The sequence below is a fragment of the Diplotaxodon limnothrissa genome, linkage group LG14, assembly GCF_057381915.1.
Source record: "Diplotaxodon limnothrissa isolate DT_005_m linkage group LG14, D_limnothrissa_male_GT1.1, whole genome shotgun sequence".
Lineage (NCBI taxonomy): Eukaryota > Metazoa > Chordata > Actinopteri > Cichliformes > Cichlidae > Diplotaxodon > Diplotaxodon limnothrissa.
This window is the reverse complement of record NC_140609.1, coordinates 27177803-27190651: the sequence shown is the minus strand read 5'-3', so window position 1 is coordinate 27190651 and position 12849 is coordinate 27177803. Positions and strand designations below refer to the sequence as shown.

Sequence of the window (12849 nt, the reverse complement as noted above, 5' to 3'; positions counted from 1 at the left end):
ATGTGAAGACTGTTAGTCAGCCTTAATGCAGAGAGCAGAGAAACTATGACCCGAACAATGATCCACCTAAATCATTCTGAATTCAAAAACTAATTGAAGATATTACAAAAAACAGAAAATACACATGCAATTATTGTGACAGATTTTCTCTTTCTCCTTGTTATTAATTCCGCAAAACACTGGTATAGTTGAATTCAACCCTTCATCTATCCAGTTAATGCGGTTGTTCCCTTACTAAACTCCACTGACAAAAACAGCAATTTTAAGTACAGCATCATAAAAATCACCAAAACTACTTCAGTCAGTCTTACCACTGCTACCAACAATCACCAACTCCGGTTAAGGAGAAAGTAACCCTTCATTCAAGGAGTTATATGCGAAGACATTACTCTACGCGGCTTTCCCGCCGACATGACACTCTTCAAAGTTAGCTAACTCCAGAGAAAAAACAGTGCTAACCATGCAGATAACCATGAAACACACCTCATTCAAAGTCAACAGACACAAAAACCGAACTTACCAAAATAGCCTCATCAGTTTTTGCTCTGTTGCAACAATTAGCCACTCCGGTTAAGTTGGAAAGAAAATTCAAATTCACGACTTACATGTGAAAAGTGTTTGGCTCCACACACTCCCTGATATATAAAGCTCCTCTAAGTTACCACTTAGAGGTAAAACATTTAACCAATAGTATTTATCTCTCACACTCCTAACCTAAATAAATATATAAAGAGATATGTGAATAACTTACCTTACTGTCAAGTATACCAAAGGAGTAACTCCACATGCGCTCGTCAACTCTCAACGGACTCTTCCGCATCCGGTGGGCGTAGAGCATGCGCAATGCATGACGCTATCTGAGTCGTTGGTTTGATGGACCTCATTCTCATTGGATTGCCATGAATGAATTTAACTCATCAGAATTTTCTTTGACTCATATTCAACAAAAAAGAATGAATCATTTAATACCCATAAAAATGATTTCTTCATGTAATGTAAACATATTACTGCTTTGCTAATCAAACACATGCCCTAGTTGATTTTTTTGAGTGTGGTTTAAATCTTATCTCTCAGACAGACCGTTCTCCGTTGCTATAGGGGAACACACCTTGGCCTCTGCCCCAATTTACAGTGGTGTGCCTCAGGGGTCTGTGCTCGGTCCAGTTATTTTCTCCTTGTACATGCTGCCGTTGGGATTAATAAAAAAAAAAAAAAATATATATATATATATATATATATAACATCTCCTTCCACTGTTATGCCATTGATATCCAAATTTATTCGCCTTTAATTAATTCTGATGTCTCTGCTTCTTTGCAACCTCTGTTCAGCTGTCTTCATGAGGTACGTCCTCTTAGGTCCTCTTGCTAGCCATCTCTTGCTCACTGTAAGAAACCTCAGAGTGTTCCTGATTAGCTCTTTTAATCTAGAGAACCAGGTCTCCACAGTGGTAAAAAGCAGCTTTTACCAGTTGCGCCAGATATCTCAAGCAAAACCATTCCTTCCTTTAAAGGACCTTGAAAAGCTTATCCACGCATTTATCACGTCCAGACTGGACTACTGTAACTCCCTCTGCTTGGGCCTCCAACACTCTTCTCTTTACCAATTAGTTCAAAATGTAGCTGCATGTCTCTTAACAGATACTAGAACCTATGATCACATCTCTCCAGTTTTAGCCAACTTACATTGGCTCCCTGTTAAATATCATATAGATTTTAAAATTATTTTGTTTACTTTTAAAATTCTAAACAATTTAGCGCCCAGCTAACTATCCAAACTCCTGTATTTGTACAATCCCAATAGAACACTAAGATCTTCCAATCAGATGCTCCTAACGCAACTGAGGTCTTGTCTGAAGTCCAGAGGTGACCGGGCCTTTGCTACCGTAGCACCTAGACTCTGGAATAACCTCCCTGCTCATATTCGTACCTCCAAGTCTATCCAGTTTTTTTTAATTGCATCTGAAAACTTATCTCTTTACTTTGGCTTTTGATTCAAACTAGCAGACTATTATCTGGCTTGTTGTGTTGTCACCTATATTGTTTTTTGCCCTGTTCTTTCTTAACTGTTTTGTTTTAATTGTCTCATTCTATTGCTCTGTCTGACTGTGAAGCACTTTGGTTTTTAATATGTGCTACTATAGAAATAAATTTTGATTGATTGATTGATTGATTGACCTGAATAGAATTAGTAGGTCGTTAGCAAGAGTATAGGACTTTACTCCCTGCGAAAGTGGCCACCCATAACTCTACCCAATTAAATTTAAGTAAATGTAAGTGTTTGTAAAAATGTACTTTTATTGAACCATGTTCATTCACTCATGAGCTGCTGTAAAATGAATCAAATGGTTGAATTGCCACCTCAGCATGCAGTCAAGTTCTATAGTCTTGCTAATGACCTACTAATTGTTTTCAGGTGTGTTGCAACAGGGACTCATGGAAAATTCTCAGGACAGCGGCCCTCAAGCACCGGAGTTCGAGACACCAGTCTACACTGTGCACTAAAGCATTAAAAAAACATGTCACTCAACACACAACACTGCGTGCCATGGGTAGTACTTCAGTTAGCCAAACCTAAAATAATACTTGATAATAATTTAAGCCTAAGACAAGATATTTTCATGTATTTTCATTTTCAATGAAATCTTAACTTCTGCACTCTGACGGCTACAAATTATTAGCTTAATTAGGTTGATTAGATTAAACCAAATCAAAAACTGTAGACCTCACTTTTAGAATCAGTGATCTATGATATTATTGATTTCATTTGTTTTACTTCAGGAGACACCACTTCAAGGCATGCTTTAACACTAAGCAATGCTAAATACATTTTAGAAAAAAATCTAAATTAAAGCATTTACTGTCAGATGTGAAGAAATGATTAGTTGAGTGACTGACAGGGGATTTCTAAGAATCGCCCCACAGTTCTTCAGCTAAGACACCTGAGTTAGAAAACACAAACACTCCAGTCGTCTTTACTCGCAAGGGCAGTCACAGAGCGCTCGTCCTTGCAGGAGGGCACTCGCACTCTGTCACTGTCTGCGTTCTTTATTTATACAAGCTGGTCACATGTGTGTACAACGATAACAAAGTTATTCCAAGAACTCAGAGCTGAGGTTCCCCTTTTCTAAGTCTGTATGTTCTTAGAAAAGAGGAAGCTGTTAGTTGCTAAATAAGTTTATCACACAAGAGTTCATGTGAAAAGTCACGTAGACATGTGGATTGCTTAGTGATCAATAAAAAAAACGTACAATTTTCTTCTGACAGTGACTTTATTTAATTACAGTTATTTAAGCTATTTATTATTATTCATTGTTATGCAAAGTCCTGCCATGCAAGTGTAATGCAAATATACTTTTTATATAGCATGCCAAAAAAACATTTTTTATATTTCTCAAAATAAATGTGGTGACTTCTTCCCCATCATGTTCTTCTTGGTATTCTTTTCTGGTTTCAGTAAGATGATATAACATTTGGGTATAAAGATGCAAATTAGCAGTCCAAAACTAGATGCAAGTATTGCAAATATTTCTACAGCAACACTGAATTTCCCAGGGGAGCTGACATATGCTGGGATAAATGTAATCCATACTGCACAGAATATTAGCATGCTGAAAGTGATCAATTTGGCTTCATTAAAATTATCAGGCAGTTTCCGAGCTAGAAATGCAAAAATGAAACACAAAATGGCCAGTATTCCAATGTATCCTATCACAGCCCAATACCCTACAGCTGAGCCAAGGGCACACTCTAAGATGATTTTATCTTTGAATTCCTTAAAATTCTGAGATGGGAAAGGAGGTGAAGTTGTTAACCAAATGATGCATATGATAACTTGTATCAGAGTGAAACCCAGAACACAGAGTCTTTGCTGTACATGTCCAAACCACTTTTTAACATTAATACCTGGACCTGTAGCCCTGAAGGCCATTAACACAACCATTGTTTTTCCCAGAAGACAAGAGATACAGAGGACAAAGGTGATGCCAAATGCTGTGTGTCGCAGCATACAAGACCAGTCAGATGGCTTACCAATGAAGGTCAGAGAACACAGGAAGCACAGAATTAACGAGAAGAGCAGCAGGAAACTCAGCTCAGAATTGTTTGCTCTGACAATGGAAGTTTTCCTATATTTGAAGAAAATGAGTATCACACTAGCAGTCATGCATGTCCCAAATAAAGATGCTGCAGTGAGCAGTGCTCCCATAATTTCTTCATATGACAAAAACACTGCTTCCTTCTTTATACAGGCATCTCGTCTTTCATTTGACCAAAACTCAGGGAGACATCTCACACAGGTGGCAGAATCTGAAAATTTTATATTGAAGCAGATTTTACAGTTGTTGAGTAAAGTTATTTCTGTAACTGCTCCAAGGAAGAAATGTGTATACAAAGATTTCTGAAGACATGCACGTGCTTTCTCTCTTACAAGCAGTATTTACTGTGAAAAAGGTTTGACATTCAAGCTGATGGTAAAAGGCATACTGCACTGATCACAACAGCAAAATTTTGGCATCAAGAAACCAGTCCCGAACTGGCCTTTCTGCAGGCCATAACTTTCAATATTTTTAAAGAATTTGGCACATAATTAAAATAAAAACTTGACAAGACCCACTCTGATGAGCAGCTAGAATCCTGTATCAGACAAGAATAGGACAATATTCTTCTTTCAGACATTTACACAGAAAAATGAGCAAACAAACAACGACAACAGCAAAAACAAAAACAAAAAAAAACTGGAAATAATAATCAAAATATTGCTTTATGAGATGTGCAAATAAATGCATTCTGCTTTTCTGTATATTTTAGGCCGGGGTGGCCAGGGTGCGGCTCTTTGCCTGGTTTAATGCAGCTCTTACATACATATCAAAGTTTGTGTTTGTGTTTTGAAGTTTTTTAAGTGTGCCTATGCCAAGAGGCACACTTATTACTATTCGTCGGATTTATTATTCTTATTATTATTTTCCTACAGTTTTGACACAAGGGTTACATATGTTATATCATTTTGTGCGGCTGGGTCTGGACTAGTATGCTATGACTTTTGGTGCTTATGACTTTTATAGTTTTTTAAATATTTAGATTTTAGTGCAAATTTTGGCCCATTTGTAGGCCCATGAGAAAGATTCAACTTTTGGCCCCCTAGAAACAGATTTCAAACTTAATTTGTGGTGTGTTGGCTCTCTCTAGTGGTATGTCGGGAGTGGTATGGCCTGTCTACCCGTATTTGGATTACCGTAATGACGACAATATCAATGGCGCGCACAGCGTCGCTGCTTTCAGGAACCATTTGAATTTTTAAGGTTGCGCGAACCATTGAATAGTTACGGTAACCGCAAGGGTGTATGCTTGGTGGAACACTCCATATCCCACAATTCATAGCACACCTCTACCGACTCAAACAATGTTTGTCAAAACATATTAGGAACAGTGCTCTTACGATATTGCTGCTAGCACGGCTAGCTAGCTAGCATGGCTAGCGTCTCTTCGCTAAAAAGCACCCGGGCTTGGCTTACAGTGAGGCGGCTGACACTCGTTTCACCACCCGATCACTCGCCAAGAGACTGTTTCTCAGCTGGACTTACAGTATTTTTCGTTTATATGGGCCGATAATTCATTTATTCATTTTAGTAACGGTATAAACAGTGAAAGGTGGTTGTCCAGATGCTGGTCGATGTGGGAAAAATAACTGAGTTTTTGGTGGTGGCTAACGCAGAGCTCCAACAAAGGGCAGCTAGCCCTGACAGAAAGGACATGCGGGAAAAGAGACATGCGAGGCGACCGCCGATCGACCGGTGGTGGCTAACGCGGAGCTCAATCATGAATAAGGGAAACCAAAGGCAGGAGCGTGAGGTGAACTGAATTTCAGGTAAGAAGTTATGAACTGCACTCTATCTGGGTCAGATATAAACCGAGTTTAGGTGTAGTTTATTTTTGTTGTGCTGACAGTTACAATAACTCGTACTGCGTGCTAGCTAGCACGACGGAGTTTCTATACAGCTGTGTGCGTGCTAAGTTACTGATGTTGAACTTTATGACAACCTTTCCTGTCATTCTCTCGCCTGTTGAAACTTCAATCATGAAACTGATCAATGATCGGCTTTTCTCTCGTTTGTTTATTGCGCTAAACAACAGCAGCTGCACGTTTAAGCTTGATCAGCTGTTGTTAGAATTCATTTGATTTTAGTTTCTAGTATCAGCTGATGTTTGCTGGAGCCACAGCTGTAAAAAAGGGCTGGTCGAAACCAGGAGATGTCCTTACTGAATCATCAGAGCTGAACTGGTGATGGAGAAACAGGTTTACAGGTACCTTTTAGGTGACATGAATGAGTTGAAGGGAAGTTATGAACTGTTTCTGAGAGACAAATAACACCAAGCTCCTTTTTTTGTGTAGCTGACAGCTGGTAACTGTGCAGGGGCGGATCTAGCAAAGCTTTTGGCAGGGGGCCAGGTAGGGCATTAACAGGGAAAGGGGGACACAAAGATATACTTTTCTTTCTTGCTCTCATATAAAATATTTAGCTTTTATTAAATAGTTATCTGAATCTTACAACCAACGTTTGTATAATAATACACAAGATTGGCTGTAGACCATTGTTAATCATTCAGAACACTGTGTAAAAATAACAAAAAACAAAAAGTGAATGCAAAAGTGCATAAATATTTATTTTACGTGTTTGATGTGTGTGGCAGGCCGTGGTCTACAGTGCCGCTGCAGGGGAGGTGGACCCACCTCAGCGGCATCTGCAATCACGCCTCTCAGGCGTAAAGTCTGTGCTCTCTCGACTGTTTTTTTTTTTTGGTGTGTGTCGGGCTGTGAGTTGAAAAGCTACAGCCGGCTGTTTGGGTACACCAACCATGTGTGAAAAGTGGTCCATAACGTAATGCTTCAAAGCGTGTTCATGCAAACATTGTCGGGTCTGCCGTGGTACAATGGGACTTCTGCTCATTAACCTCTGTGCACAGCGTCTGCAAATCGGGGCTGTACGAAGTCACCTCATCTTTACACAAAACTGTAAGCTGTCATCTGTGAGGCGCGAGTGGTGTTTTTTTTTTACCATAGTTCATGGTGGAGAATGGCTGCTCTGCTGAGTTTTGCTCTCTGTAGCCGTATGAATGGCAAACTACACTGATTATCGGCGGCATAGGCACACTTTAAATTTCTTCTGAAATTTTCGCTTTCTAGTTTGTTGTTATTGGTTTTTTAAAATGTGCGCATTCGCTTTGCTTGAGTTCAATATGGTATTTTCATCGAATGCGCATGTGTGTGAGATGAAAATACCGCAAAGTTTTCCAGTAGGGGCAAGTTCACTCTCAAAATGGCAGGGAAAAAATGCACAGCTAAACAAAAATATGCTGGATTGGAACATTGCACGGGCTAAAAAGCCATACAATGAAGGGGAGTTTGTTAAAAAAAATGCCTCAGTGACGTTGTCTAAGGAGCTTGGAAAGAAAAGTGTCTGGACTTCTTTAAGTTGCTTGAAGACCTTTCACCTCTCATCCGAGAAGCTTCTGCAGTTCTTCAAGAAGGTTCAAGAAGCTTCTCGGATGAGAGGTGAAACGTCTTCAAGCAACTTAAAGAAGTCCAGATGCTTTTCTTTCCAAGCTCCTTAGACTACAACGACCTGGATGACTGAGAACCTTCACAGACTCAGTGACGTTGTTGAAATCTTTTCTCCTGAAAACGACAAAAGTAAAACGCATGGTATCGTCGGACGTCCAACTGTCCCGCCACACTGTTAACACAGAATATCAGACATTAACACAGCTATTGAATTACAGTTGCACTCTGACCTTCAAGCATGTGAGTATTTTAGTGTCGCATTGGATGAGAGTTGTGATATACAAGACAAGACTCAGTTGGCAATATTTGCACGGTCTGTGTCAAACGATTGTGTGATCAAAGAAGAACTCCTTGATATTGTGCCATTAAAAGAGAGAACCCATAGATGTGAAAGAAACCATGATGGCTGCATTTGAAAAATCGAATCTGCCTATAACGAAACTAACTGCAATAACCACAGATGGAGCACCAGCCATGATGGGATCTGTGAACGTGCTCATGGGGTTGTGCAAGCTGACCAAACATTTCCTGAGTTTTGGAAGCAACTCGTGTCTAAATCATTGAATTTAGATAACGTCATGAAGCCTTTGATGGAAATCGCCAACTACATCCGCACACATGCGCTTAACCATAGCGAAATTCAACAATGTCATCGCTGAGCTGGACCAAGGGCTTCCAGGTGACCTGCCACTCCACTGCACTGTGAGGTAGCTGTCAAAAGGCCAGGTACTCTCTCACTTCTTTGAGCTTTTGGAATCCCTGAAACTGTTTATGGAAGAGAAGGACAAGGACTATCCCGAGCTCTCAGACATCAAGTGTATTATGGATCTGGCATTTTTGGTCGACAAGCTGTGTCACTTGGATAGACTGAACCTGACCCTGCAGGGTAAGTTAGAAAATGCTGCCTGACCTAGTGGAAAGTGTGTTTGCGTTTGTCAACAAACTGAAGCTGTTAAAGGCACATATTCAAAAGGTAGATTTATCGCATTTTCCCACTCTGCTAAAAGCCAGCGGTTAAGTCGCCAGCACCACCCTGAGTAAGGAAAGAGACAGATATGCAGTGCTGGTTGAAAACTTGCACAAAAGCTTTGTGACCCTGTTCCATGATCTACAATTGAAAAGGCCACAGATTGCATTCATTGTCGACCCATTTAATGCAGAGACAGACTGTTTGAAAGTCCCGCTGGTCACAGATGAAGCTGCGGCTGAGTTGGAGATGATCGATCTTTATAAGGAGGACCAATTGAAACCTGCTTTAAGGGAAGGGACCCTTGAGTTCTGGAAAGGTGTGCCAATGGAAAAATACCGCAATGTCAAACGGGCTGCGCTTAAGATACTGTCAATGTTTGGTTCAACATACGTCTGCAAGTCTGTGTTTTCTACCCTAAAACATGTGAAATCAAAGCATCGATCTGTTCTGACTGACACTCATTGCTTCGAGTGGTAACAACGGAATACAAGCCAGATTTGAAGAGGATTGTTCAAGGCAAGGAATGCCAGAAGTCCCACAAAACAACATGCATTGTAAAAGAAAAATGCTATTGTAGATTATTATATTTTTGTTTGTGGACTTAGAGTTTGTGTGTGAGAGACAGTGCACACAATATTCATTGTTGAAAATGACTGGCCTGTGGTTTTAGTACTGTAGGAGTCCATTCCTGTCATTATCATGTTGGTGTGTGACATTTACAATAAATCTGGCTGAGCAGAGGTGTGTGTGTGAGTGTGTGTGAGAGAGAGAGGGAGGAAGGGATGGGTGATGTTCATGTGTGCCCATGTGTATGATGTGGCTCTTTGCGGTAACACAATAAAAAAAAGAGTGGCTCTTGGTCTCTGACTGGTTGGCCACCCCTGCTTTAGACAATGTTTTGGATTTATAAATTTTGTAGGAAACAATTCATCAAAATTATTAAATAATTCTTCAGAGGAATTAGTCCATATTTTTGGATGGCATGTGAAATTTTTGCTATGTGCGAAACTTAAAAAAAAAAGAGATCTAACCTGTAACATTGCTGATTTCTCCCTCTGCACATTGTATACAGTCATAGCAGCAAACAGGCCTTCCTTTCTGGAGAACCTTGCGTGTTCCTGGCGGACATTTCTCGCTGCAAACTGACACAGGGACCTGCATGAATAATTACATAAAACTTTATATAAAATATGAAAAACACTGCATGGTGTCATCTTTCCAACATGTAGCAATAAGCAAAAAACATAGCGTGAAACTATATAAAAATATGTATAAAATATGTACAGTTATAATATAATTTTTGAATATTTTATAGCTTACCAGCTTTGAGTTTCTTGCCCAAATTAAAGACTTGTTTTGGAAATTTAGCTTTTTTTCTGGAGCTAATGATATATCATAAAGACCAACTGTCACAAACTCCACAACGCCGTTTTCTTTTGGCTGCCAGTTTATAATTTCATACTTTGCTGCTGGATCTCCATTCTCATCAAAGTAAACCTCATCCCCTTCCTTAGTTGTGAAGTGACTCTTTCGTATGTGTTGTAAAATCTAAGAAATATGTCATAACTCAGTATATTGCATGACTGAGATCTTGCACACCCATTGACTTGCGAATATAAGACATTAGCTCTTTTCTTAAAATCATTTTTCTTTCTAATTGAACTTAATGTGTTAACAATAGTATTAGTTGGTTTTAAGCTCACCGTGAATGGATCTAGCTGGACTTTGTTGCTACATGCTTTATTACAGCTGACAATGTTGTGAAGGGCATGGGCCACAGCATACACTCCTTTATAGACATTGTTAAAGATAGGCATGAGAGACATATCAGTGAAGCTGTTTTGAACTCCGTTCAGATCTTCATGTCCAGTACACTCTCTCTGAATGTTTGCTGATGACGTTGACTGCTTAAACTTACAGTTAAATAATGTCTCCCAGAACTCAGTAAATAGTTCATTGTTAGATGAATTGAGTGACTTCACATCCAGTATGAACTCTCTCAGGCCAGTGACATGTGCTTTGGGAATGGAAAGGCCTATGGCACCATTCAGTATGTGATGTATATCCATTTTTGCTGTTTGCGAATCAAATATCCAAGACTCACTGCTACCCACTGATACCCAGACAAGTTATGGTATGAAAACTCATGTATCAGAACATCCATCTCCTTGTGTGACAGAAAGGCAATGATCACCTTGGAGGTTGAAGCCTTTATAGTGCGAATTATTTCTCTTATTTTGTCAGATGGATCTGTTCTAAAAAAAGATACAGAATACTCCAGAAAGATGCCCAGGCGCTGTGCAGTTTCTGTAAATGTGGCCATGCCATTATTTCCATAATCATTATTAGTTCTGATAGCTCCAACCCAAGTCCATCCAAAATGCTTGACCAAATGGGCCAGGGCTCTGCTCTGGTAGTAGTCACTGGGTATTGTTCTGAGGAAGGATGGGTACTTGGTTTTGTCACTGAGACAAGCACATGTGGCAAAGTGGCTGATCTAGAATTAAACATAAAGAACTTATATTTGAAAAAGACACAGAATGAGAGAAGATTAAGATGTTAAAAATAAGACAAACACTTAATTAAATTTGCTCAGAGGAGTTGGGAAAATGATTTAGTTACATTATTTCATTTTATAAAATATCAGTTCTACTCACTACTGGTACATAAAATGGTCCAATAACAGTGGCTATTGCTATGGTTGGAGAGGAAGAGGTCTCTCCCATTATGGCCTGTACGTGTGCAGGTCTGGTACATGATGCCTTGGAGGGTACAGACACAATTTCATTACCATTAGCCAAAGCCAGTGTAAGTCCTACACTTCGGGCAACATTGCCACAAGTATTAAAGATTTTATAGCCCAGAGTGACTCCCGGCAGTAGGTCTGTACTGTTATTAATCTCCTCAATGGCAAAAAGCATAGCTTGGGCAAACTGCAAATCTCTGAAATTTAAACTTAATTGAGACAATTATTAATAATTCATAAAATAGAGAGAAAAAGTATTTCAAACAAAACCATTTAATGTCAATGATTTATATAACTGAAACCAAACATACATAATACAAAATATTTATCAAGTTTTATTTGTATCAAATGACTTCTAGGAGATTCCTTTAATCTAAATGCATTTCGTTGATGAGACTTACCTGGTGCATTGAAGTGGCAGTGGTTTGTGCGTGTAGGTATCCTTTCTGTCTTTCCAGCTGGTGTGAAACGAAAACATACCCCCCAATATAATATCCCCATCCTTACATAGCAGTGGGTTCCCAGGATCTCCTCTCTGCCTGCACACTGGCTCCTCAGCATGAGAGACAGATGCCACTAACAGCAGTTGCAGCAGTGCCCATCCCTGCTCTGGCCATACCTGTGTTGATGTCATTTTTCAGCTAAATCAATTAGTGGCACTGAAAATGAAATTTACAGTGGTATTTATACCTTTTGGTGAAACATAAGAAATGATAGAAGAGTGGCAGTTCATTCTCAGTAGACCTACAAGGTTGGGCAAAAGGAGGGACATGCCCTAATTTTCAATTTAATGTAGGTTAAAGTGTGTAAAATAAATAGATAAATAAGATAAGATAAGAACTTTATTTATCCCGAGGGAAATTATTTTGTCATACACATGCTCAATGCAGCAAGAGAGACAGAGGAACAGTAATAAGATATACAATATGTACAATAGAATACAAGTAAATACATACATATACAATACAATAAATACATACATACACTTTAGCCATGCCCATTTAAATATGAAGTCACAGTGTAAAATAGAACTCCCTACAAATACATATGCTTTGCAAATTATTTTTCCCATGGGAAATTTGCAGTGATTTCTTCTTCTATGGCAATAAAGGTCATATATTTACCATAAATTCTAGACTACAGAGTGCACCTGATTAAAAGCCACATGCTCTAATTTTAGAAAGGAAATCTATTTTGTACTTATCGGTAACACACAAGTTATGTTGCTTATGTTTTTTTACTGAACAGTGAATGAACAACATTCCAATATTTTCTAACGACCGGTAAAAATATATACCGTATACATACGACAGCCTACCAGGAAAAGTAATTAATCGCCTTCTTCGTCTTCCTCCTGAGCACTAAAACCATCAAAGTCGTCTTCTTCAGTGTCCAAATTGAACAGCCTTAGGCTCTCGCCATACACTTCAGTCTCTTTGTTGTCGCTCTCACTTGAGCACAGGTGGTGCTCTTCATCACGCAGCAGTCCAGCCTTTTGAAATCTGTTGGTGATGGTGGATGTTTTGACACAGCTCCACACATTTAGGATCCATTGGCAGACTTTAGTTAAAGA

General features: G+C 39.3%; 1 pseudogene; it reads right to left on the bottom strand.

Annotated features, from left to right (window-relative positions):
• Window positions 1-3393: 3393 nt before the first annotated feature.
• LOC146618988 (extracellular calcium-sensing receptor-like) lies at window positions 3394-11868 on the bottom strand (annotated as a pseudogene).
• Window positions 11869-12849: the final 981 nt, after the last annotated feature.